Raw genomic sequence first — 24,821 nt, 5'->3', positions numbered from 1 at the left:
GCTATGTAGGTGATCTTTACAGTAGAAGCTTGGTAAAAACAAATACTTCAATCTGAAAGATTGCGTTAGCATTATATTGAGTCCTATCAACTTTTTTTTTCAAAGCTTTGTGGGGTTCTCGCTGGTAGGCTTTCATAAAGCTAGTAAATATCGCGCCAAATAATGTGACGCTAGCCACGACTCATCAATGTGTATTTCGATGTCGGTTAAGCGTGTTTGATAAAACTTTTTATTTGTACCCGTGCAGCTTATTTTAGGGCAGTGCCGCATGCGCCCATGCTTATGTACACATATACACATATGCAAGATGTTTCAGCGAACACTTTCAAAAATCTTTTATTGTTGCCTGTGGCAGATATGACAATTCTATTGATAAGCTCGTTTACTCGAAGCGGTGTACAATACCTGTACATAAAATTGAGATGCAAAATCGAATAATTAGTAAATATTCATTATTTTTTTATTATTTACAATATGACCTATATTGCCATTTACTAATTGTAGCCGGGGAGATCGCAAGGCGGGTCAACTTGGAATGAATCTTGAAGATAACAGCAGTTGGGAGATATAAATTCCCAAACTTTCGCAGAAATGACTTGGCGTTCCAGTTAATTTGTTAAAGAAATGTGGTTTCATGCACTGAAGCACACAAGTAAATGGAACGCCAATGCATTTCTCGACAAAGTTCGGGAACTTATATCTGGACATTGGTGGGGTCGTCCTGAGAATTTGTTCCAAGTGAATACACCTTCCGAAGTCCACTGCTAGAATTTGTCACTTGCAATATGATTCATAAAATTTGCTAATAAGATAATTAGTGAATTTTCGTTAAGTAGTCAATATTGCATTTTAATTTTTCGTGCAAGTAGTGGACGCCGCTTCGAGTAGACCGGCTCCTAAACTGTAATTGAGCTATCTGCCACAGGCAACCTTTAAAAAACTGTGAGAGTGTTCGCTGGAACACCCTGCATATTGTAAAGATTAAGACCTAAAACAAGAAAGGGGCTGACAGATGGAAGAGCACACTGTGGTATAAAGTTTGTAAACAGGGATGAAGTGCCTCAGACAGGCTGGCCAACGTTTCGATAGGAGGACCTATCTTCGTCAAAGGCGGCCTCGTCATCCTCGGCGTGTTAGTTTTAAAGGGTTAGTGCAGTGACGTCACGTGCGGGTGTTGTCGCTGGCGGCTGGTTTTAAAGAGAGGGATTACAAGAGGAAACAAGCGGTGTCGTCCGACGTCTGTGAGCTTCATTCTCAAGACGAGGGGACAAGAGCGTGAGAGTGGGCACGCAGGGAGAAAAGAAAAGAAATAGAAGCAGAAAAAAAGGAAAAAAAGAAAAAGGAAAAAAATGGGGGGGGGAAACCAGGGCGGCACCAAGACAGACAAAAAAGGGGGGAGTGAAAGAAAAAGAAAGAGAAAAGTGAAATCTTTAAGAAATACGGGGGCTTGGGAGCGTGTTGGGGATGCGAAAGGTTAGGAGGTATTCAGGGGGAGTCGTTGGCGGCATGTTTTTGAGGCATTAAAACGGTCGGTCAAGGGGTCAGCGCGCGAGTAACACACAAGACAAAAAAAAAAGAGAAACGAGAAAAACCCAGACACACACACACAAAAAAAACATGAGTTGAAAGTGACTTGAGTAGCATAGTAGTAATACGTCGAGTAACTTTGAAATAGTTAAGGTGGCGACGAGGAGTCTGCGGTGCAATGTATGGGGTGACTGAAAGGCAGCGGCATCGTCTTTCAAGGGGCACTGCCCCACGCGCTTAACGTAGGTGTCGTTACGGCGGCATCCAGAGATGGCGATACTCTGTGTTGAGGCGCCGAAAAAGGCATATTGACTTCGGAATGTGTTGTCGAGGGGACTTCAAGAAAAAAAAAAGGATTAAAGAAAAAGGGGGGGAGGGAAGGGAGAGGGGGCTGAAACCGGTATAACAAACAGGAGGGTGACGCGCGCAGAAGGGGGCAAGTGTACATGGAAGAAGGGGATCGTACAGTTGGTATAGACGTAAAAACCTGAAAGAGTACATTAAATTGAGTAATAGGCAGGAAAAAATTTTTTCGGAATGGAAGAGTAGGTGAGGTTAAGAATTAAAGTTGGCTGGTGGCCTAATGTGTTTTGTGTATTGGTTGATGATATGAGAGTTTCAGATTTAAGTTACAGCTTTTAAAGATTCTAAGTTGCCGCGTGCCAAATTAATTCCTGTCGGGTGTAGGCAATTAAACTTGTGTATGAGGTATGATTCCGTATACTTCCTTTCGCGAGGGGAACGGAAATTTGTTTGTAGTATATAGAGCCTTGCTTTGTCAAACATATGTCCATGTTCATTAAAGTGGCTGGCTACTGCTTTGGGTAAATTGTGTTTTGTGTCCGCGCGGTGACCATTGAGTCTTGTATTAATTTGTTGTCCAGTCTCACCTATGTATTGTTTGCTACAAGCGGCGCATTCTAGACAGTAGACTACGTTGCTTGATGTGCAGGTGAAAGCCGAAGTTACCTTGTGTGTGTAATTCGACGCTGTACTTTTTACTGTAGTAGTAGATTGAATGTGTTTGCATGTAGAGCACCTGGGGCGGCCACAGGGATTGGTTCCCAACTTCTTCTTTTTCTGTAGTTTGGCGTGCACAAGAACATCTTTAAAATTAGTGTTGCGTCTGTAGGCCACTCTGGGAGGGTCGGGAAAAATCTTCTTAAGTTTCTGGTTGCTGGTGAGAATCGGGTAGTATTTACTTAGGATGTTATTCACGTTTGGGAGTGCATTTGAGAATTTAGTAGTAAGAAGAGGCGTTGTTGTTCTTGAGATCCTCGGGCGGGGCTTGAGGATTTCGGCTCGATCAAGTTTGGTTGCAGCGATGTAAGCTGTTTGAAGGTCACTGTTTGGGTGGTTCCTGTTTGATAGCGTTTCTTTAAGGTGATCGAGTCTATCTATGTAGTCTTGGTTTTCAACGCAAATGCGACGTAGTCGTGTGGCTTGGCCTTTAAAGATGCCTTGTTTGCAATGTCTGGGATGGTGGCTGGTATATTCTAGGTACTGTTGTTTGTCGAAAGGTTTCCTATACAGCGTTGTCTTTAGTTCACCATTGTCAATGTATATTGTTGTGTCCAGAAAGCTTATGCGCTCAGTTGAGGATTCTGATGTGAATTTTATTGTTGGGTGAACAGAATTTAGAAAGGCTACATATTTATCTAGACTGTCTTGACCATGTCCCCAGATTATGAGTATGTCGTCTATGTATCGTAGGTATGTGTGGGGCTTGGTAGTGCAGCGCGATAGGAAATCTGTTTCTAGAATCCCCATAAATATGTTCGCGTAGGTTGGTGCAAAAGGCGTACCCATGCTTGTACCATGTATCTGTAGGTAGTAATTCTCTTCAAATTCGAAGTAGTTATGTGTGAGAACTAATTCAAGGAGAGACAGGTAGACTTCAGTCGAGTGTTGTGCACTGTGTTTAGACAGCGTTTGTTTTATCGAAGATAAACCATCAGGGTTTGGAATGTTGGTGTACAGCGCCGTGACGTCTAGTGTTGCGAGAATTGTGTTGTGGGGTAGTGTGCCTTTAGTATTAATGTCTTCTATAATTCTCAGGAGGTGGGGCGTATCTTGTACAAATGACGGAAGTGCTTTTGGCAAGTCACCAAGGTAGTGGTTAAGGAATGTGGAGATACTCTCTGTCGGGGTGTTGTTGTTTGATACTATCGGACGGCCTGGGATAATAGCAGTGTATAGTTCAGCGGATGGAATTTTATGAATTTTCGGAAGGAGGTAAAAACGTCCGGCAGTTTTGTTGCTTGGTTTAAGAAATTTGTATTCTGATGGTGTTATCAATTCATCAGCCAAAAGTGATTTCAGCCTGTTGGTAATTGTCACTGTGTAGGACAATGTCGGGTCGTTATCTAGTTTGCGGTAATGTTCTGGGTTGTTTAGTTGTCTGTAAGCCTCGTGCTTGTATTTTTCTATTGGCCAAATAACTATACTTCCACCCTTATCTGCTTCCTTAATAACAATGTCATTCCGGCAGCTCAGATTTGAAATGATATGACTCTCCGACGCAGTTATGTTTTTAGGTCGCTTAGATGTCTTGGATTGGCTTATAATTTCTTTAGTTATAGTTTTAAGGTATATGTCAAGTTCTATGGCTTGTTCTGGTTCGGGAGTCCAAGTGGATTGGGCTCTAAGTGGTGTCGTCCCGGTGTCTGGTGTGTCTGCAAAAAAGTGTCGGATACGCATTCGTCGGGAGAATTCTGAGAGGTCCTTGTGAAGCTCGAATTCATTTATTGTGTTGTTCGTGGGGCAAAAGTTTAAGCCCTTGCTGAGTACGGCTATTTCTTTTTGACTTAATGTTTTAGAAATGTCTATAACATTGGAGCGGTTTAGTTCTGTGGAAATTTCCTTCCTGTCTGGTACTTCTAAGCTCGAGGTCCCTCTTGTCTGGGAGTGGTGGCTGTTTGGCTGGAAGGTTGTTTTTTGATTAAAATTAGCTTTTTTCCTTTGTTTTTCAACCAATTTTCTAGATTGTTTTTCGCCGTAATGTTCTGAATCTCTCTTCTCATCTGGTGTCAGGGTTATGTTCCTAAGTCTGTGGTTAAAAGTTTCGATTTGCTCTTCGCAGTGTTCTTTGAGGATATTCAAAAGTGAAAGTGAGGCATTATGTAATGTTGTTTGCCAGTTTGCGCGATGGTGTGGTGGGAGTGTTCCTAGAGCTGGTACAGCCTTGAGTGTTAGGCCTTTAGGAATTATATTTTTCTCTGTGCAGCTTGTGTAGGTTTTCAGATGGGAGGTGTAGCTCACATGTTTTTTGGTAAGTTTTCTAGCCTGTAGGAATTCGGTGCTTCGTGGCATTGAAGAGTTATTGTTTTGCGATGTCTGTCATTTACTTGTCTTCTTGCGGGCAGATTTGCGTGGGGTGTTTTTCTGTTCGGCCGGTTTATTATCGTATGCCTGGCTTAATTCGATCTCGGTCTCTGTTTGAGTTTGTGTGTGTGCAGGCAGGCGTGTGGGGGTCTGTGTGTATACTTCGGTGGTGGGCTTTCTGTTGTCTGTTGCCATTGTGTCGGTTTGCACGGTGGTTGATGTCATTTTTGGTGCTGTGTGTGCCTTCTGGTTCTTTTCACATTCCACTGTCTGTGTTCCAACTGTTCTTGTGTTGACTGTTTCACTTGTGCAGTGGCTGGCTTCACATTCCACTGTCTGTATTCCCTGTGTTCTCGAAGTGACTGTCGCAGTTGTGTTGTTCGCGGTCGCACGCTCCGCAGAGTTGGTGGAGGTGGTATTTGAGGTGGAATTTAAAAGAGTTCTTCTGTACTTGTCCTTAATAAAGGACTTGATGTGTTGGGAGACTAGCTCTATTCCACTGCGGTTCAAGTGGAAGCCGTCCCAAGCTAGGTGTTCGTGTGGTGCTTCGTGTATTTCTGCGTGGTGCATGATGTCAACATTCTTATGGACGTTTTCTAAGTTGAAAATTAGTGAGTTTAGCTTGTTAATCTCCTCATTGTGCTTCATGAGTGCATTAGTTTGGTAGATTAGTGGGCGGTGTTTGTTTTGTAGGCGGGGAGCGACAGTCGTTATGGTTATATGTGCGTTTGGGCGAGCGGCTTGAATGGTTCTTATTACGTCGCTCATGGAATCTATCGTGTCCGCGGCGCTTTGTGTTCTTAGGTTGTTTGTGCCTACATTGATAATAAAGTGTGTGGTGTCAACTGGCGTATCACATACTAGCGGTAGAATATCTGATGTTTGTGCCCCACTAAGGTGTTTTATGTATGGCGCGTGTGGGCCTGGCGGAAAATGTTCCTTCAGGTATCTGTACTGGCTGTCTCCAAGGACTGCTACATGGGCAAAGGATAACAAGGGGCACTTACCCTGTTCCGTCATCGTCAGCTGTCATGGAAGTCCAAAAACAAGAAAGGGGCTGACAGATGGAAGAGCACACTGTGGTATAAAGTTTGTAAACAGGGATGAAGTGCCTCAGACAGGCTGGCCAACGTTTCGATAGGAGGACCTATCTTCGTCAAAGGCGGCCTCGTCATCCTCGGCGTGTTAGTTTTAAAGGGTTAGTGCAGTGACGTCACGTGCGGGTGTTGTCGCTGGCGGCTGGTTTTAAAGAGAGGGATTACAAGAGGAAACAAGCGGTGTCGTCCGACGTCTGTGAGCTTCATTCTCAAGACGAGGGGACAAGAGCGTGAGAGTGGGCACGCAGGGAGAAAAGAAAAGAAATAGAAGCAGAAAAAAAGGAAAAAAAGAAAAAGGAAAAAAATGGGGGGGGGGGAACCAGGGCGGCACCAAGACAGACAAAAAAGGGGGGAGTGAAAGAAAAAGAAAGAGAAAAGTGAAATCTTTAAGAAATACGGGGGCTTGGGAGCGTGTTGGGGATGCGAAAGGTTAGGAGGTATTCAGGGGGAGTCGTTGGCGGCATGTTTTTGAGGCATTAAAACGGTCGGTCAAGGGGTCAGCGCGCGAGTAACACACAAGACAAAAAAAAGAGAAACGAGAAAAACCCAGACACACACACACAAAAAAAACATGAGTTGAAAGTGACTTGAGTAGCATAGTAGTAATACGTCGAGTAACTTTGAAATAGTTAAGGTGGCGACGAGGAGTCTGCGGTGCAATGTATGGGGTGACTGAAAGGCAGCGGCATCGTCTTTCAAGGGGCACTGCCCCACGCGCTTAACGTAGGTGTCGTTACGGCGGCATCCAGAGATGGCGATACTCTGTGTTGAGGCGCCGAAAAAGGCATATTGACTTCGGAATGTGTTGTCGAGGGGACTTCAAGAAAAAAAAAAGGATTAAAGAAAAAGGGGGGGAGGGAAGGGAGAGGGGGAGGGGGCTGAAACCGGTATAACAAACAGGAGGGTGACGCGCGCAGAAGGGGGCAAGTGTACATGGAAGAAGGGGATCGTACAGTTGGTATAGACGTAAAAACCTGAAAGAGTACATTAAATTGAGTAATAGGCAGGAAAAAATTTTTTCGGAACGGAAGAGTAGGTGAGGTTAAGAATTAAAGTTGGCTGGTGGCCTAATGTGTTTTGTGTATTGGTTGATGATATGAGAGTTTCAGATTTAAGTTACAGCTTTTAAAGATTCTAAGTTGCCGCGTGCCAAATTAATTCCTGTCGGGTGTAGGCAATTAAACTTGTGTATGAGGTATGATTCCGTATACTTCCTTTCGCGAGGGGAACGGAAATTTGTTTGTAGTATATAGAGCCTTGCTTTGTCAAACATATGTCCATGTTCATTAAAGTGGCTGGCTACTGCTTTGGGTAAATTGTGTTTTGTGTCCGCGCGGTGACCATTGAGTCTTGTATTAATTTGTTGTCCAGTCTCACCTATGTATTGTTTGCTACAAGCGGCGCATTCTAGACAGTAGACTACGTTGCTTGATGTGCAGGTGAAAGCCGAAGTTACCTTGTGTGTGTAATTCGACGCTGTACTTTTTACTGTAGTAGTAGATTGAATGTGTTTGCATGTAGAGCACCTGGGGCGGCCACAGGGATTGGTTCCCAACTTCTTCTTTTTCTGTAGTTTGGCGTGCACAAGAACATCTTTAAAATTAGTGTTGCGTCTGTAGGCCACTCTGGGAGGGTCGGGAAAAATCTTCTTAAGTTTCTGGTTGCTGGTGAGAATCGGGTAGTATTTACTTAGGATGTTATTCACGTTTGGGAGTGCATTTGAGAATTTAGTAGTAAGAAGAGGCGTTGTTGTTCTTGAGATCCTCGGGCGGGGCTTGAGGATTTCGGCTCGATCAAGTTTGGTTGCAGCGATGTAAGCTGTTTGAAGGTCACTGTTCGGGTGGTTCCTGTTTGATAGCGTTTCTTTAAGGTGATCGAGTCTATCTATGTAGTCTTGGTTTTCAACGCAAATGCGACGTAGTCGTGTGGCTTGGCCTTTAAAGATGCCTTGTTTGCAATGTCTGGGATGGTGGCTGGTATATTCTAGGTACTGTTGTTTGTCGAAAGGTTTCCTATACAGCGTTGTCTTTAGTTCACCATTGTCAATGTATATTGTTGTGTCCAGAAAGTTTATGCGCTCAGTTGAGGATTCTGATGTGAATTTTATTGTTGGGTGAACAGAATTTAGAAAGGCTACATATTTATCTAGACTGTCTTGACCATGTCCCCAGATTATGAGTATGTCGTCTATGTATCGTAGGTATGTGTGGGGCTTGGTAGTGCAGCGCGATAGGAAATCTGTTTCTAGAATCCCCATAAATATGTTCGCGTAGGTTGGTGCAAAAGGCGTACCCATGCTTGTACCATGTATCTGTAGGTAGTAATTCTCTTCAAATTCGAAGTAGTTATGTGTGAGAACTAATTCAAGGAGAGACAGGTAGACTTCAGTCGAGTGTTGTGCACTGTGTTTAGACAGCGTTTGTTTTATCGAAGATAAACCATCAGGGTTTGGAATGTTGGTGTACAGCGCCGTGACGTCTAGTGTTGCGAGAATTGTGTTGTGGGGTAGTGTGCCTTTAGTATTAATGTCTTCTATAATTCTCAGGAGGTGGGGCGTATCTTGTACAAATGACGGAAGTGCTTTTGGCAAGTCACCAAGGTAGTGGTTAAGGAATGTGGAGATACTCTCTGTCGGGGTGTTGTTGTTTGATACTATCGGACGGCCTGGGATAATAGCAGTGTATAGTTCAGCGGATGGAATTTTATGAATTTTCGGAAGGAGGTAAAAACGTCCGGCAGTTTTGTTGCTTGGTTTAAGAAATTTGTATTCTGATGGTGTTATCAATTCATCAGCCAAAAGTGATTTCAGCCTGTTGGTAATTGTCACTGTGTAGGACAATGTCGGGTCGTTATCTAGTTTGCGGTAATGTTCTGGGTTGTTTAGTTGTCTGTAAGCCTCGTGCTTGTATTTTTCTATTGGCCAAATAACTATACTTCCACCCTTATCTGCTTCCTTAATAACAATGTCATTCCGGCAGCTCAGATTTGAAATGATATGACTCTCCGACGCAGTTATGTTTTTAGGTCGCTTAGATGTCTTGGATTGGCTTATAATTTCTTTAGTTATAGTTTTAAGGTATATGTCAAGTTCTATGGCTTGTTCTGGTTCGGGAGTCCAAGTGGATTGGGCTCTAAGTGGTGTCGTCCCGGTGTCTGGTGTGTCTGCAAAAAAGTGTCGGATACGCATTCGTCGGGAGAATTCTGAGAGGTCCTTGTGAAGCTCGAATTCATTTATTGTGTTGTTCGTGGGGCAAAAGTTTAAGCCCTTGCTGAGTACGGCTATTTCTTTTTGACTTAATGTTTTAGAAATGTCTATAACATTGGAGCGGTTTAGTTCTGTGGAAATTTCCTTCCTGTCTGGTACTTCTAAGCTCGAGGTCCCTCTTGTCTGGGAGTGGTGGCTGTTTGGCTGGAAGGTTGTTTTTTGATTAAAATTAGCTTTTTTCCTTTGTTTTTCAACCAATTTTCTAGATTGTTTTTCGCCGTAATGTTCTGAATCTCTCTTCTCATCTGGTGTCAGGGTTATGTTCCTAAGTCTGTGGTTAAAAGTTTCGATTTGCTCTTCGCAGTGTTCTTTGAGGATATTCAAAAGTGAAAGTGAGGCATTATGTAATGTTGTTTGCCAGTTTGCGCGATGGTGTGGTGGGAGTGTTCCTAGAGCTGGTACAGCCTTGAGTGTTAGGCCTTTAGGAATTATATTTTTCTCTGTGCAGCTTGTGTAGGTTTTCAGATGGGAGGTGTAGCTCACATGTTTTTTGGTAAGTTTTCTAGCCTGTAGGAATTCGGTGCTTCGTGGCATTGAAGAGTTATTGTTTTGCGATGTCTGTCATTTACTTGTCTTCTTGCGGGCAGATTTGCGTGGGGTGTTTTTCTGTTCGGCCGGTTTATTATCGTATGCCTGGCTTAATTCGATCTCGGTCTCTGTTTGAGTTTGTGTGTGTGCAGGCAGGCGTGTGGGGGTCTGTGTGTATACTTCGGTGGTGGGCTTTCTGTTGTCTGTTGCCATTGTGTCGGTTTGCACGGTGGTTGATGTCATTTTTGGTGCTGTGTGTGCCTTCTGGTTCTTTTCACATTCCACTGTCTGTGTTCCAACTGTTCTTGTGTTGACTGTTTCACTTGTGCAGTGGCTGGCTTCACATTCCACTGTCTGTATTCCCTGTGTTCTCGAAGTGACTGTCGCAGTTGTGTTGTTCGCGGTCGCACGCTCCGCAGAGTTGGTGGAGGTGGTATTTGAGGTGGAATTTAAAAGAGTTCTTCTGTACTTGTCCTTAATAAAGGACTTGATGTGTTGGGAGACTAGCTCTATTCCACTGCGGTTCAAGTGGAAGCCGTCCCAAGCTAGGTGTTCGTGTGGTGCTTCGTGTATTTCTGCGTGGTGCATGATGTCAACATTCTTATGGACGTTTTCTAAGTTGAAAATTAGTGAGTTTAGCTTGTTAATCTCCTCATTGTGCTTCATGAGTGCATTAGTTTGGTAGATTAGTGGGCGGTGTTTGTTTTGTAGGCGGGGAGCGACAGTCGTTATGGTTATATGTGCGTTTGGGCGAGCGGCTTGAATGGTTCTTATTACGTCGCTCATGGAATCTATCGTGTCCGCGGCGCTTTGTGTTCTTAGGTTGTTTGTGCCTACATTGATAATAAAGTGTGTGGTGTCAACTGGCGTATCACATACTAGCGGTAGAATATCTGATGTTTGTGCCCCACTAAGGTGTTTTATGTATGGCGCGTGTGGGCCTGGCGGAAAATGTTCCTTCAGGTATCTGTACTGGCTGTCTCCAAGGACTGCTACATGGGCAAAGGATAACAAGGGGCACTTACCCTGTTCCGTCATCGTCAGCTGTCATGGAAGTCCAAAAACAAGAAAGGGGCTGACAGATGGAAGAGCACACTGTGGTATAAAGTTTGTAAACAGGGATGAAGTGCCTCAGACAGGCTGGCCAACGTTTCGATAGGAGGACCTATCTTCGTCAAAGGCGGCCTCGTCATCCTCGGCGTGTTAGTTTTAAAGGGTTAGTGCAGTGACGTCACGTGCGGGTGTTGTCGCTGGCGGCTGGTTTTAAAGAGAGGGATTACAAGAGGAAACAAGCGGTGTCGTCCGACGTCTGTGAGCTTCATTCTCAAGACGAGGGGACAAGAGCGTGAGAGTGGGCACGCAGGGAGAAAAGAAAAGAAATAGAAGCAGAAAAAAAGGAAAAAAAGAAAAAGGAAAAAAATGGGGGGGGGGAACCAGGGCGGCACCAAGACAGACAAAAAAGGGGGGAGTGAAAGAAAAAGAAAGAGAAAAGTGAAATCTTTAAGAAATACGGGGGCTTGGGAGCGTGTTGGGGATGCGAAAGGTTAGGAGGTATTCAGGGGGAGTCGTTGGCGGCATGTTTTTGAGGCATTAAAACGGTCGGTCAAGGGGTCAGCGCGCGAGTAACACACAAGACAAAAAAAAGAGAAACGAGAAAAACCCAGACACACACACACAAAAAAAACATGAGTTGAAAGTGACTTGAGTAGCATAGTAGTAATACGTCGAGTAACTTTGAAATAGTTAAGGTGGCGACGAGGAGTCTGCGGTGCAATGTATGGGGTGACTGAAAGGCAGCGGCATCGTCTTTCAAGGGGCACTGCCCCACGCGCTTAACGTAGGTGTCGTTACGGCGGCATCCAGAGATGGCGATACTCTGTGTTGAGGCGCCGAAAAAGGCATATTGACTTCGGAATGTGTTGTCGAGGGGACTTCAAGAAAAAAAAAAGGATTAAAGAAAAAGGGGGGGAGGGAAGGGAGAGGGGGAGGGGGCTGAAACCGGTATAACAAACAGGAGGGTGACGCGCGCAGAAGGGGGCAAGTGTACATGGAAGAAGGGGATCGTACAGTTGGTATAGACGTAAAAACCTGAAAGAGTACATTAAATTGAGTAATAGGCAGGAAAAAATTTTTTCGGAACGGAAGAGTAGGTGAGGTTAAGAATTAAAGTTGGCTGGTGGCCTAATGTGTTTTGTGTATTGGTTGATGATATGAGAGTTTCAGATTTAAGTTACAGCTTTTAAAGATTCTAAGTTGCCGCGTGCCAAATTAATTCCTGTCGGGTGTAGGCAATTAAACTTGTGTATGAGGTATGATTCCGTATACTTCCTTTCGCGAGGGGAACGGAAATTTGTTTGTAGTATATAGAGCCTTGCTTTGTCAAACATATGTCCATGTTCATTAAAGTGGCTGGCTACTGCTTTGGGTAAATTGTGTTTTGTGTCCGCGCGGTGACCATTGAGTCTTGTATTAATTTGTTGTCCAGTCTCACCTATGTATTGTTTGCTACAAGCGGCGCATTCTAGACAGTAGACTACGTTGCTTGATGTGCAGGTGAAAGCCGAAGTTACCTTGTGTGTGTAATTCGACGCTGTACTTTTTACTGTAGTAGTAGATTGAATGTGTTTGCATGTAGAGCACCTGGGGCGGCCACAGGGATTGGTTCCCAACTTCTTCTTTTTCTGTAGTTTGGCGTGCACAAGAACATCTTTAAAATTAGTGTTGCGTCTGTAGGCCACTCTGGGAGGGTCGGGAAAAATCTTCTTAAGTTTCTGGTTGCTGGTGAGAATCGGGTAGTATTTACTTAGGATGTTATTCACGTTTGGGAGTGCATTTGAGAATTTAGTAGTAAGAAGAGGCGTTGTTGTTCTTGAGATCCTCGGGCGGGGCTTGAGGATTTCGGCTCGATCAAGTTTGGTTGCAGCGATGTAAGCTGTTTGAAGGTCACTGTTCGGGTGGTTCCTGTTTGATAGCGTTTCTTTAAGGTGATCGAGTCTATCTATGTAGTCTTGGTTTTCAACGCAAATGCGACGTAGTCGTGTGGCTTGGCCTTTAAAGATGCCTTGTTTGCAATGTCTGGGATGGTGGCTGGTATATTCTAGGTACTGTTGTTTGTCGAAAGGTTTCCTATACAGCGTTGTCTTTAGTTCACCATTGTCAATGTATATTGTTGTGTCCAGAAAGTTTATGCGCTCAGTTGAGGATTCTGATGTGAATTTTATTGTTGGGTGAACAGAATTTAGAAAGGCTACATATTTATCTAGACTGTCTTGACCATGTCCCCAGATTATGAGTATGTCGTCTATGTATCGTAGGTATGTGTGGGGCTTGGTAGTGCAGCGCGATAGGAAATCTGTTTCTAGAATCCCCATAAATATGTTCGCGTAGGTTGGTGCAAAAGGCGTACCCATGCTTGTACCATGTATCTGTAGGTAGTAATTCTCTTCAAATTCGAAGTAGTTATGTGTGAGAACTAATTCAAGGAGAGACAGGTAGACTTCAGTCGAGTGTTGTGCACTGTGTTTAGACAGCGTTTGTTTTATCGAAGATAAACCATCAGGGATTGGAATGTTGGTGTACAGCGCCGTGACGTCTAGTGTTGCGAGAATTGTGTTGTGGGGTAGTGTGCCTTTAGTATTAATGTCTTCTATAATTCTCAGGAGGTGGGGCGTATCTTGTACAAATGACGGAAGTGCTTTTGGCAAGTCACCAAGGTAGTGGTTAAGGAATGTGGAGATACTCTCTGTCGGGGTGTTGTTGTTTGATACTATCGGACGGCCTGGGATAATAGCAGTGTATAGTTCAGCGGATGGAATTTTATGAATTTTCGGAAGGAGGTAAAAACGTCCGGCAGTTTTGTTGCTTGGTTTAAGAAATTTGTATTCTGATGGTGTTATCAATTCATCAGCCAAAAGTGATTTCAGCCTGTTGGTAATTGTCACTGTGTAGGACAATGTCGGGTCGTTATCTAGTTTGCGGTAATGTTCTGGGTTGTTTAGTTGTCTGTAAGCACAGCCGCCAGCGACAACACCCGCACGTGACGTCACTGCACTAACCCTTTAAAACTAACACGCCGAGGATGACGAGGCCGCCTTTGACGAAGATAGGTCCTCCTATCGAAACGTTGGCCAGCCTGTCTGAGGCACTTCATCCCTGTTTACAAACAAGATTAAGACCTGTGTCCGTGCCAGTGCCATTGCCACTAGTTCACGAACAGTAGCTGCTCGAGGTTAAAGCAAGCGCAACGTATTATTAGCGCAATTCACTGGCGAATCGTTTATGCCAATACGCTTCTCTTATGCTACGATGGAGATACTGGATGTCCGCAAACTGTGCGCCCTGCAGCTGTAAGCGCACGCGCTACGATTGAGCATGCCGGACAACAGTGCCCTGCAAGCACCACCACATCAAGCCATTATCTAAGACAATCCTTTGGAGCGACAGTGGGCTTGCCAGTGGTAACTGCTATGTTGAGTGGAACGGACCACACCGACGGACATTGGCTCGCAATATAGGACCAGTTGAATCGTCATAACAAATGCCACAATGCTATAAACTTAAGTCACTGATCATGTGCCAGTAGGCGAGGGCCGCTCTTTGATAAACGTCTCTGACGCCCGATAGATATGTGCCACTCTAAAATGACAAAAGTATCCTCCTAATTTGTTTGATTCTGGGTGGAAACGAGCCCACGTCACAAGGTGTCCTCAAGGGGGGCAACCAAACGCTTTAGTTGGCTATGCCACAAATGTACTCGGTACGTACTGGTTTTCAATGATTCGCTAGCTTGAGTAACTGAGTATGTGTAACAGGCGGTGCGGGAAGCGAGGAACCAATTCCCAGCATGCAGAGCCAGCGGCGCTCCCCACTGCTCGTCTCCGAGGCCAGGTGCGAACTTCTGTGAAGCGGCTCTATTCATTATGCAAAATAGAAGTGAGGCGTGCAGACAGGACACAAGAGTAGAGAAGTGGACAACACTTCTCTACTCTTGTGTCCTGTCTGCACGCCTCACTTCTATTTTGCATAATGAATCCTTACCAACTAGCTCAGCTTTCTGTCGTTCTATGCGGCACTAGATAGTGCAGCGTGTCCGGATAGGAACGTGGTTGCCGCATGAGATGTTTCTGAGTGTTCACACGCACACCTGCGCCTTGCTTCGCGGCGGTGCCGATAGGTGGCACAGAGTGTTCTTAAGGAAACGCGAAGGAGGAATCCTCCTGCAGTACTCGCATCACACACAATTCAATTCGACCGTGGTAGTACGTATTGTTGTTGCAATTAATAAATCCTCAAGGCATCTTTCTCGACAGTCATCGTTAGAAGGGTGTCCTAAACTTTTTAATGCGTTAGCATTCTTAGGGCCCTTCCCGAACTCTACGGGAGCTATGTATGTATCCGTCTATGTATGTTTGGGACGATGTGTGTTTGTATCGATTTGTTTTCCCGCCAACCTTGCTCACTGGGTAGTCAGTGATCCAATGGGTAGCGCATCAGGCCGTTGTACTGACGCAACCGGGTTCGAAACAAAGCATAGGGACAACGTCAGTCTTTGAGTATGTGTATGGTAATGGCCACATGCATGCCGCCCTTCAACGAACCTATTTCATGGCTACATGGGTGACTGTAGACGCGGGTCTGGGTAAGTACTACTGTTCGAGAGAGAGGGAGAGAAGAAACTTTATTAATGAATGGTCCGGCAGTTACGTTGTGGTGGCCTCAGGTGGCGGCTCGAAGTCCTTGGACTCGGGCGGCACCTTTGGCTTGCCGGACGGCCCGGAGCTGGTCTGTCAACTCTGAACTTTTGAGAGCCGCCTCCCAGCGGGCGCGACGCCGAAGGAGAAGGTCTCCGGAGGCTCCCGCAGCCGGGGCGACGTCAGGAAAGAGCGAGCTTGAGGCTTCCCGTATTGTGGTAACGGCTGCGACTGCGGACGCGTCGCGAACGGATGTGGTCCCATTACCGTGGTTGCCGGCACATTCCCAGAGCATGTGTGGCAGCGTTTCTCGCTGTCCGCAAGCTTTACAGGCCTCTGTTTGATATAAACCCGGGTAGCAGTGATGTAGGACCGCGGGGCTAGGGTAGGTGTGTGTCTGGAGCAAGCGTAAAGTTACGGCCTCATTCCTCTTTAACTTGTCGTGTGGTGGCGGGAATGTGCGTCTTTGGAGTCTGTAGTGTTGGGTGAGGTCTCTGAACGCGGTCCGGCGATCGCCCCACGCCCATTGTGATTCTTGTTGCCGCATTTCTGTTGTAGTGTCTCGATCAGGCAGATCTCATGCCCCGCTCTCGGGGGCGGGGGCGGCCACCACATAATCTGCGGCGGCAAGGCGTGTGAGACCTCGAGCCGTGGCGTGGGCCGCCTCGTTGCCCGCGAGCGGGACATTGGTGTGTGCCGGGGTACAGAGGAGGAAGACCGTAGAATTTTGGGGTTGAGAGGGCGATGACGAATCGCCGTCGTCACAAAATTGGAGTATGCGGACCGGTTCCCGCGAGACGCGACCGCGCGCGAAGCCGCGGATTGCCGCCTGCGAGTCGCTGATCACGATCGCAGCGCTAGGCACCGTGGCCAGTGCTAGGGCTATTGCGGCTGCTTCGGCCGCCTCCGTGTGTCACCGTGGCGCTCGCGAGGCACTTACCCGTGCTGTCTGCAACCGTGATCGCGTGTGCGCTTCTCTTTCCTTCATATCGCGCAGCGTCTACGTACACCGCCTCGCTGCTGTTGCCAAACATCTTCTGAAGGTCTCTTGCTCGTTTGTTGCCTCTCGCTCCGTGGTGCGTCGGGTGCATGTTTTTGGGAAGCGGCGGGATGACCAGGCGGTCGCGGACCGAGGCCTGAACCGCCATATTTTCTCAGTGCTGAGTGTGGTACGCGATGTCGAGTGTCTTGGGGATGCATCGTCCTGTCTTTGAATTAGATAATCGTTCGTATTGGGGGCGCAATGTCGTGCGCCTCGATTAACTCGTCAAGTCAGTTGTGAAGCCCGAGCTCCAGAAACTTGTCGGTACTCGCGTTGAGTGGAACGCCGACCACCCTCTTAAAAGCCTTTCGTATCATGCATTCGACCTTGTTTTTGTCGCACCCTATCCACTTAAGGTAGGGGGCAACATACGTTATGCGGCTTATAGCGTACGCCTGCACGAGACGGATCGCGCACTCTTCAGGCATACCATTGCGTCTATTCGTGATGCGACGCAAGAGTCGGATCGTGTCATCGAGGCGACTTGGTTGCGCCTCTACGTCTGTGAGCGTGCTTTGCTGCGGCTGATTGTGTTGTTGCTGTCTAGAGTACGGCTTGCTCATCGTTCTTATTGGTCTACCGGCAGCTGGCGGCAGCCTCGCTTCTATGTCGTCTAAGCGCGCCACGTGCGCGGCGAACACTTGTGTTATTTGCTCAGAGAGCTTATCTACCGCGTTATTAAACATTTCCGTCATATGTGCCATGTGTTTTGCAAAACGTTCCTCGAGGCTCTTCTCGATGCTGTCTACTCGTTTCTCTAATTTCTCGTAACGGCCGCATCGCTGTTTGGTGTCGGGTCTTGCGGGATCTAGTGCGATCCCTTTCGCGGTAACTGGACGATTATCCCAGTTTCCGAAAAACTACTACGTCAAAACTTCTGGCCTACTTTCGTCACTGAATATTGTGCCACTTTGCATGCATCAAGCAAAGCAGCAATTCTCAGCTTTTGAAAGCACCAGCGCGCCACGCTTCTTGTCTCGGTTGTTATGCGCTGGATTCTTCTCGCCGGCGGCACAAGGAGGCATAACGTGTTTAGAAATATTCCCAAGCGAAGAGTCTAGTTGTCGTTGGACGCGTTTCTCAGCGTTCTCAGACCTCGCTGATCCATTCATTTTGGAGGTCAAGGGCTGGCTTCGCGGCGGCGGATCTACGTGGCGCCGACTTTTCTTAAGAAAGGACGAAAGACGAGTACCGCTGCAGTACCCGCCTCATACACATCGTTTCTACGGTGGTCATACGTAGTGTAGCTTTGCCGATTTAATGCTAACGCATTACCGACCACAGTCATCGTCTGAGTTTTTCTGGCGCAATTTTTTTTACGTCGCCTTCAGTCTTCAGGCTTTGTCTTCTGCTCACTTAAGTGGTTGTAAGAATAAAAGCATCTTACCACTACCATTGCCACTGACTCACGAAGAGTAGATGCTCGAGACTCAAGCTCTGTTCAAGTATAATGTATTTGCGGTGGAATTCACTGGTGGATCCTCCTTCCCAATAAACATCTTTTTGACGGACTCACAGTACACGCGCATTGAAAAGACAGAAACCGTTCGCTGCAGAACGCCTATATGATTGATGACAACTATACCATACCAATTAAACCAGGCATGCTTCACTTTATGTAGATGTCAACCATAGTTAAGACCACCAGTTTTTTATTGTTTACAGTTTTATTTTACTCTTTTGTAAATCTAAGCACCAATAACACCCATACTCGCACGATGCAACAGTCACTCGTAAATTGTAGGTGTAGAAGAAATGAACAAGCCTAAGAATTTATCCTTGACCCTGAGATGCTTCCTGGAGATTTTACTTACTATTCGACGAGTATTGCACGCTTGCCTAGCGAAAGATCAATACGAAATTGTAGAAGGGCAGCACCAACAAATTCATTGACGTAATTTTCTACTACATTTTCTTGCTTCTGAGCTTTAATGGTGCGGTATACAGTGAACGAAGCTTCCACTGTGCAGCATTTGAAAAGCCATCGCTATATTGTAGTAACGCAGCGCTAGAAGGTTGACTGAATCATATTGTGTTTTGTTGTGTTCCATGATGGCATCAAGCTTTAGACGTGTTATTTCTTAAAATGCATTACAATAGATTGCGATGCAAACTGAAAGTCTGTTTAGTATAAGGAAGGCGAACGTATGTGTTTGGACTCTTCTTTACTGATTTTCTTGCGAAGATTCGGCTGCATTCAAATTCACTGTAAAATGTTCTTTTTGCTTTACATAAACCAGGTATTGTTTTAACGTCGTTTTATCCTTTATCCTCGGCCGCCTCATCATCCGTGTCACTGACTTACAATGAGACGCCAGAATTGCACAGATCCATGATGTCCACTGGCCTCAGTGATCAGTTGTAGGCATGAAGTGATGGACAACCGCTCGTGTTCACAAAGAAAGTAAATTATTACGCGCTTCTCCTTTATTTTCATCCTTTAATAACAATAAAGGCAAATACTAAGTAGACTTGGACTGTTTATATGGCATTCCAGAAACCTCGTAACGCTTTCTTCGTGACAAGAAAATACTTTGTTTAGGAGAAAATTGCATCTGAAGGGTCCGTATACTTTCTTCAATTCATATCTCCCGCCACCGAAACAGGGGCATGGTGGCGTTGCATACGCCAGCGCCATCCTTTGCTGCCGTCCGCGTATATAACCGCGCCCGACAGACGGCGGTAGGGAGCAAAGACAGCGCATAAGCGAGAGATAAGAAGGAAGAAGACGCACCGGCTTTCTGCGGTGAAGCTAGGGAAACGATGGAGGAGGTTTTATTAGAATGTGAAGATGCTGCCCAGCGGTCTATTTGGGCACCACTGCCTCCTTGAAGCATTTGGGTTCATCAAGAGCAAGGGAAATTAAACATGTCCGCAATAAATATTAGTAAGAGGCGATTGGAAGAATGTGGAAGAAAAAAGGTTAATGAGAAAAAACATAGACGTGGAAAAACGAGATTAACAATAGGGGGTCAGAAAATTTGGTTACCAGAATTCATTGTTGGTTTTTTTTTTCTTTTTCCCTTTGGTCTTTTTCAACCTAGCTTTGACATTAGGCAGTACAATAGCAAGAACTTGGTAGAGCAACCCACCGTCCCGTTCCTAATGGGACGCTCACAACATCCATCCCTAACATTCATCCAGAGAGGATGCAACTGCTTTTTGGTCAAGTGGCGTAGATGGTTCGGGTATCACACGACGTCACATGGAAATTGAATGCTCTGCTAATTGCAGTTTGTACGAGTATCGCGAGCCCGCAAAACCTGCGCGTCACTACGGTTTAAATACTGAAACACGAAATCGTGGGTGGCGCGGTGTCGAGCGAAAACGAAACGTTTCGACTACGCGCATCATTGTCAGTGTTATTTTAATTAGTTCTTTTTTCTAAAAGTGAAATAGAACTGGACAAGCAGCATTTTATTACGTGTTTTAATACATGGATAATTGTGCAACGAGTGGTTAAGTACTAGAGACAGCGCTAAGCTGAGGAGTGCTTACGCTATCGGGCAAGTACGTGAATATACCGGGGGAGTCTTTAATCATGTCCTGCATTTTCCTCAATTTCTCGATTACTAAGGCTCTATTCGCGATAATATTGACGCCTAAGTGATTTTCGAGCACTAATCAATCACATTAGCTTGACTTAATATTTGCCTTTAGTGTCCCTTTAAACGCGTTCACTCGTGTAGTGTAGGCGAGCGCACGTGTGTCTGGTTGGCCTTCGTATTTTCCCTTCTTTTCTTCCTCCGCCTCCAGACTAACATGTTATGGCACGCTTCAAAAAGCTTTGCAGGCACACACAACCTATCTCTGAGACGTTTTCGTACGGAGGGCACTGATCGATTGGGGCTTACGTATTCTCATAAAGCCAATGTAGGGTTACTGGGTATTCTGGGCTTACAGCGCTCAGAAGATGCATCATCTCTAAATTTTTGCATTGAAACGCATGTTTCCTCTCAAAAAGTCAGAAAATTATGAGATAGAGAGAAAAAAATTTATGCACGGAAATCGTCATAGGTCTGCCTATAACCTGTAGCTTGGTGTGGCATGCTGCTCTCCCCTCGTGAAGTGAACTGGGGAGGAAAAGGGCTCATGAATCATAACCATGTACGAATTAAGTGCGTGTGTACGAGTACAAAACGTTGTGGCATATCTAAAGCGGTGTGTCTAGCACAGTGACTTGTAGAAAGGCTATAGTGGCAATTGTATTGCTGACTGCACGGTTACCATTACGCCACGGTCCAAAGTAAGACTCGTGTGCCAGCAGCCTCTAATTCATGTTTGCGAAGGAAGAGAATTTTTCTGTCGTGCTTGAGCATGTGCAGGAGAAATGTAAAAAAATATGATAAATAGTTTATTGCACCTGATAGCGTTCCGAATTTAGGCTAGTATCAGTGCAAGCTACGAACTGCCTATCACGACAGGTGAAGGCAGCGCCAAGTCCAATTTGGTGCACCAGACCAGACTTCTTTCGCGTCTTTTGAGATTGTGATGTGTACGAAATTGCCTTTTTGGGTGCCACTTGTGCATCGATCACGTTGGGTTGACCGTTCCAACGTAGAATTACGTAATGCGCAATGAAGCAGAGCTTTTCTGTCACTTAGTGAGAACGCAGTGAGTACTTAAGAATCCTAATTTAAACCAGTCTTATCTACAGCGCCTGTCTCTTTATTCTCGTCACGCCACAGCGTGCTGCTATCCACTAGTGCACTAAAAGGTGATAGTGTGACTATTTAAATTTGCGTGATCGATGTGCTGTGCGATCTCTATAGATAAATAATAATAGGAGCCCAATCTCAAGATGCTGCCGATGGTTTGATGAACTGGCTTATAACCACAGAATATATGCAATGCACGAGGATGCTCCTCAAGGAATACGTATTTAACTGAGTGATTAAAAGCTGATTCCCGCTTGCAATACGGGGGAGTAAAGTGCGTTCATCAGTGCAAAGGATTGGATGGTCACCACAACGCAAAAAAAATTGCATTGTTGTAAATTTCAGCAGAGAAGCAAAATATTGTTGTAAAGAAAGCAATCGGCATGCTGAGCATAATGGTACGTCTCTATTGCGTCCGCATCAAAAGTAGAAACCTTTCGAGGTGCCAAGCACATGGTGACCTATCACGTCCAGTCAATTCAAAGAAGTTAACCGACGGACTGGATCGTACGTAAAAAGAACATGTATTCAAGTGTTCTATAAATTTCTGGGATAATAGAGCACAGCGCCAACAGTATATACATTAAACTGCAATGTGTCAAGTCCCCTATGCCTGCCCTGACGTCGCTGCAAGTCTGCCGAGCAGTCGCAGGTGTTTTTATAGGAAATATTTTGAGACAACAGTGGACCACAAGACTCCGACAGATATACAGATGTGCGTGGGAAGAAGTTGCCGCCCACGAAAATACAAAAGCTCCCGCTCGAAAGAGCTGCGGAAATTTCGCAAACTCAGAGCTTGAAAATCGCACATGTACCTGCTGCCGCATTTGCATCGTTTGATTTGTGCTCCCTAAGAACAAGAATTTGTGTCACGAAGTTACACGGTGGATGCAGCTAAGAAGCTAACGTAAATGTTCGGTTGATAGGCAATAAGTTCCATCACACATGTTTTAAGAAAAATGTGCTGGAAAAGTGTTCCAGTGTTGTTTAGAACTCGCAACTAAGAGAGAAATACCATGCATCGATTACTTTTCAGCTGATTGTTAGATGTAGGTGAAGAAAAAGTATATCACTTATACCAGTGCCACACAGAAATGTTAAAAGCGCACTTTAAGAGGACACGCACTGGTGGTGGATTCTTTCTACATTTGTTATGTTGTGTGTACATAAAACGCACTTAGTGTGGACATCAGGACGCGCCTTGGAAGTGCGAATGCTTTGAAACAGAAGATTAAATAGGCTGCTCTTTCTTCTTCTGCACACACAGCGCAGGCATGATTCTCACCGGCTAGGATCAAAACGTAAATTGCAATAGAGAGAAAAAAAACAGACACGCATTTCATCCATATTGTTACGTTACAGATGTCACATATAAAGATGTGGTTAAACTATTTACAAGAGAGAGAACGATGCATAAACAAGATGCCTATCGGAACTGATTCCCCCTCTGCATGTCAAATCGTCGTCCTCTGACTGGTGCCCCCCTTGGTTTCGCCGTATCAATATGTCGTATAGCGTAAGTTTTTTGACGTCAGGCTTTCTTACTTGTTACCGCTGAAATAGGGGACAAAAATAACTTCCTAATATACCATTTCAATCTTCCCGATTTTATGTTCGTTGTTAGTTCTGATCGGCAGGTGTCAAATATTTCTTTCTCATCTGTTTTGCTTTGTAATTTCGTTGGCTATTAAAAAGGCAAGTAGTTTCATGCTATTATGTTACTGCATTTGCGGAGGTAGCAAATATAAATGAGGCTGACATCTTAAAAGAAACCCGGCTCAGTTTCTGTGTGGTCACCGTGGTCGGGTCTAAGGCCTTGCAGTGCTGAGCACAAGGTGGCGGGATTAAATATACGTTCACGTTGCCTCGCCTATTTTCAGAAGGATGCATATTTCGACGGCGAGCCTACCTTTTGGGGAGTCTTACTACTCCACATTATTCGCATCTCACTCCACATTTGTGATAGTATAACTATGAATGCTAGTTATATTTATTTGGTATATCGTCGTTCATTATTCTGGAAATTCTGTTTTATATCTCAAGTTGGATACTTTCATGATAAGTCATTTGATCACCGCGTCCTTCGTTACAAGAGACGAATACTAGCATGTGTGACTGCAATCTGTGATATCTTAGCTACTGTCGCATTTGCTGTTTTTATATACTATCTTGACCATTCTACTTCAAAGGCTTTTATTTTTTGGTAATTCATTGTTTTGTCATGGTACAACTCGGTTCACCTGATTTTTCCTAATCGGTTTCCTTCCTCCTCTAATAATTAGCAATTTCGTACTTCACTAAGTGAACAGCAGTGCCGTCTCTGTCCTTAAACATCTACATTCTTCACAATGACGGGGTTCGCACAGAATATGAAATCTGCTTGTTCCAGCTTCTTCATTTGCCTTTATGGAGCACATTTGCGCTTGTGCGGTTTTTGAAGGAATATATTCATTATTTACATTTGCTTTCTTTTTCTTCCGTTGAAAACAAAATTATCGCCTCTATATTTTCCCCCATTTGTGTTATTCTGAATTTTACATTGAACATTTCTTATAGGGGTCACATTAAGTCTGCTAATAAAGGAATGATGTTCCAGCATATATTTACGAAAAGCGTTCCTGCAGCAGTTTGCAATAATGTAAAATTCCTCCCTAACGTATCCTGAAAAAGCATTCGGGGGAGGACATCTTAAAAGAGGTACTAAGAGTACTAAGAGCTAAATTGCACGTATATAGAGGAAGCCAGAAAATGCTCTCACCGTATAAAACGTATTTGAGCCATTTCGGTCAGGCTCAGCGGGATCGCCCTCGAGTTCTACCCTCCGCCCTGGATTAGAACTTGATCCAGCAACGCTGAATTCAGGCAGGCTGAGCAGGACCAAAGCAAAGCCACAATAAGTGAGGTTCCGTAAAGCCATGTCTTTGCTCTCCGCCTACGCACAGTAGCAGCTCAGTGTGACTGCTGAGAGAAAAGGCACTATATATTGCTACCGCCAGAGCAACAGTATTGCGAAAGAAGCGTTTTTTCCTTATTTTTTGGTGGCATTACGTAAGGGATGGCATTACATAGGGGAGCTAAAATAGATTGTAAATATGCCTATTTGATGGGAAAAAGCGTCATACATTTACGCATCAGAAGGGCAAATACTTCTATGGCCAACGTCATTGCTGCGTCATCGCCGCTACAGAAGAGGTCAAAGAACATTTGGCTTCCACTGTGTGTTGACACTCAAAGGTGATCGGGCACATGGAATTCTTATCATGATGGTCGCGATTCTCGCTTGCCGTAGAGAAAGATTTTTATTTTCAGTTTTTCGAAATAAATTGTTATATACAGCGTTGTAATCACTTCGACTTCTTGCATTTATAGGGTTAGGAAATAGGTTATATGGAAATTGACATATATTTTTGTTGCATGTAAAGCGCTCCGGCGCTTCAGAAGAATGTCCTTTGTGTGCAGTAAATTACACAGTACTACTAAATAATGACAGTAAAGGTATAATTATGCATTATTGCATCTTACATTCCTTAGCATCCTAAATTGTGCGCAAGGAGACGCAGAATAAAAGCACATGTAAGTCGGCATTGTAAACAGCTCATGAAACCATGAGTAAAGTGTATTTGTAAAAAAAAAATGTAGATCGCAAGCCGCAAATAGATTAGTAATAAATATAAGTATATACCACTGTGT

The 24,821-nt window shown here is 44.8% G+C and overlaps 1 protein-coding gene across 1 annotated transcript in view; it reads right to left on the bottom strand.

The window, feature by feature from the left end:
* Window positions 1–23,932, bottom strand: part of LOC142587069 (uncharacterized) — a 474,295-nt gene extending 450,363 nt beyond the window's left edge. The window contains exon 1 of the mRNA XM_075697958.1: window positions 23,890–23,932. The gene's annotated coding sequence lies outside the window, so the exon portion shown is untranslated. The remainder of the gene's footprint in view (window positions 1–23,889) is intronic.
* Window positions 23,933–24,821: the final 889 nt, after the last annotated feature.

Source organism: Dermacentor variabilis, chromosome 7 (genome assembly GCF_050947875.1).
Source record: "Dermacentor variabilis isolate Ectoservices chromosome 7, ASM5094787v1, whole genome shotgun sequence".
Lineage (NCBI taxonomy): Eukaryota > Metazoa > Arthropoda > Arachnida > Ixodida > Ixodidae > Dermacentor > Dermacentor variabilis.
Note: the sequence above shows the minus strand (reverse complement) of the source record. Positions and strands in the feature narration are given on the sequence as shown.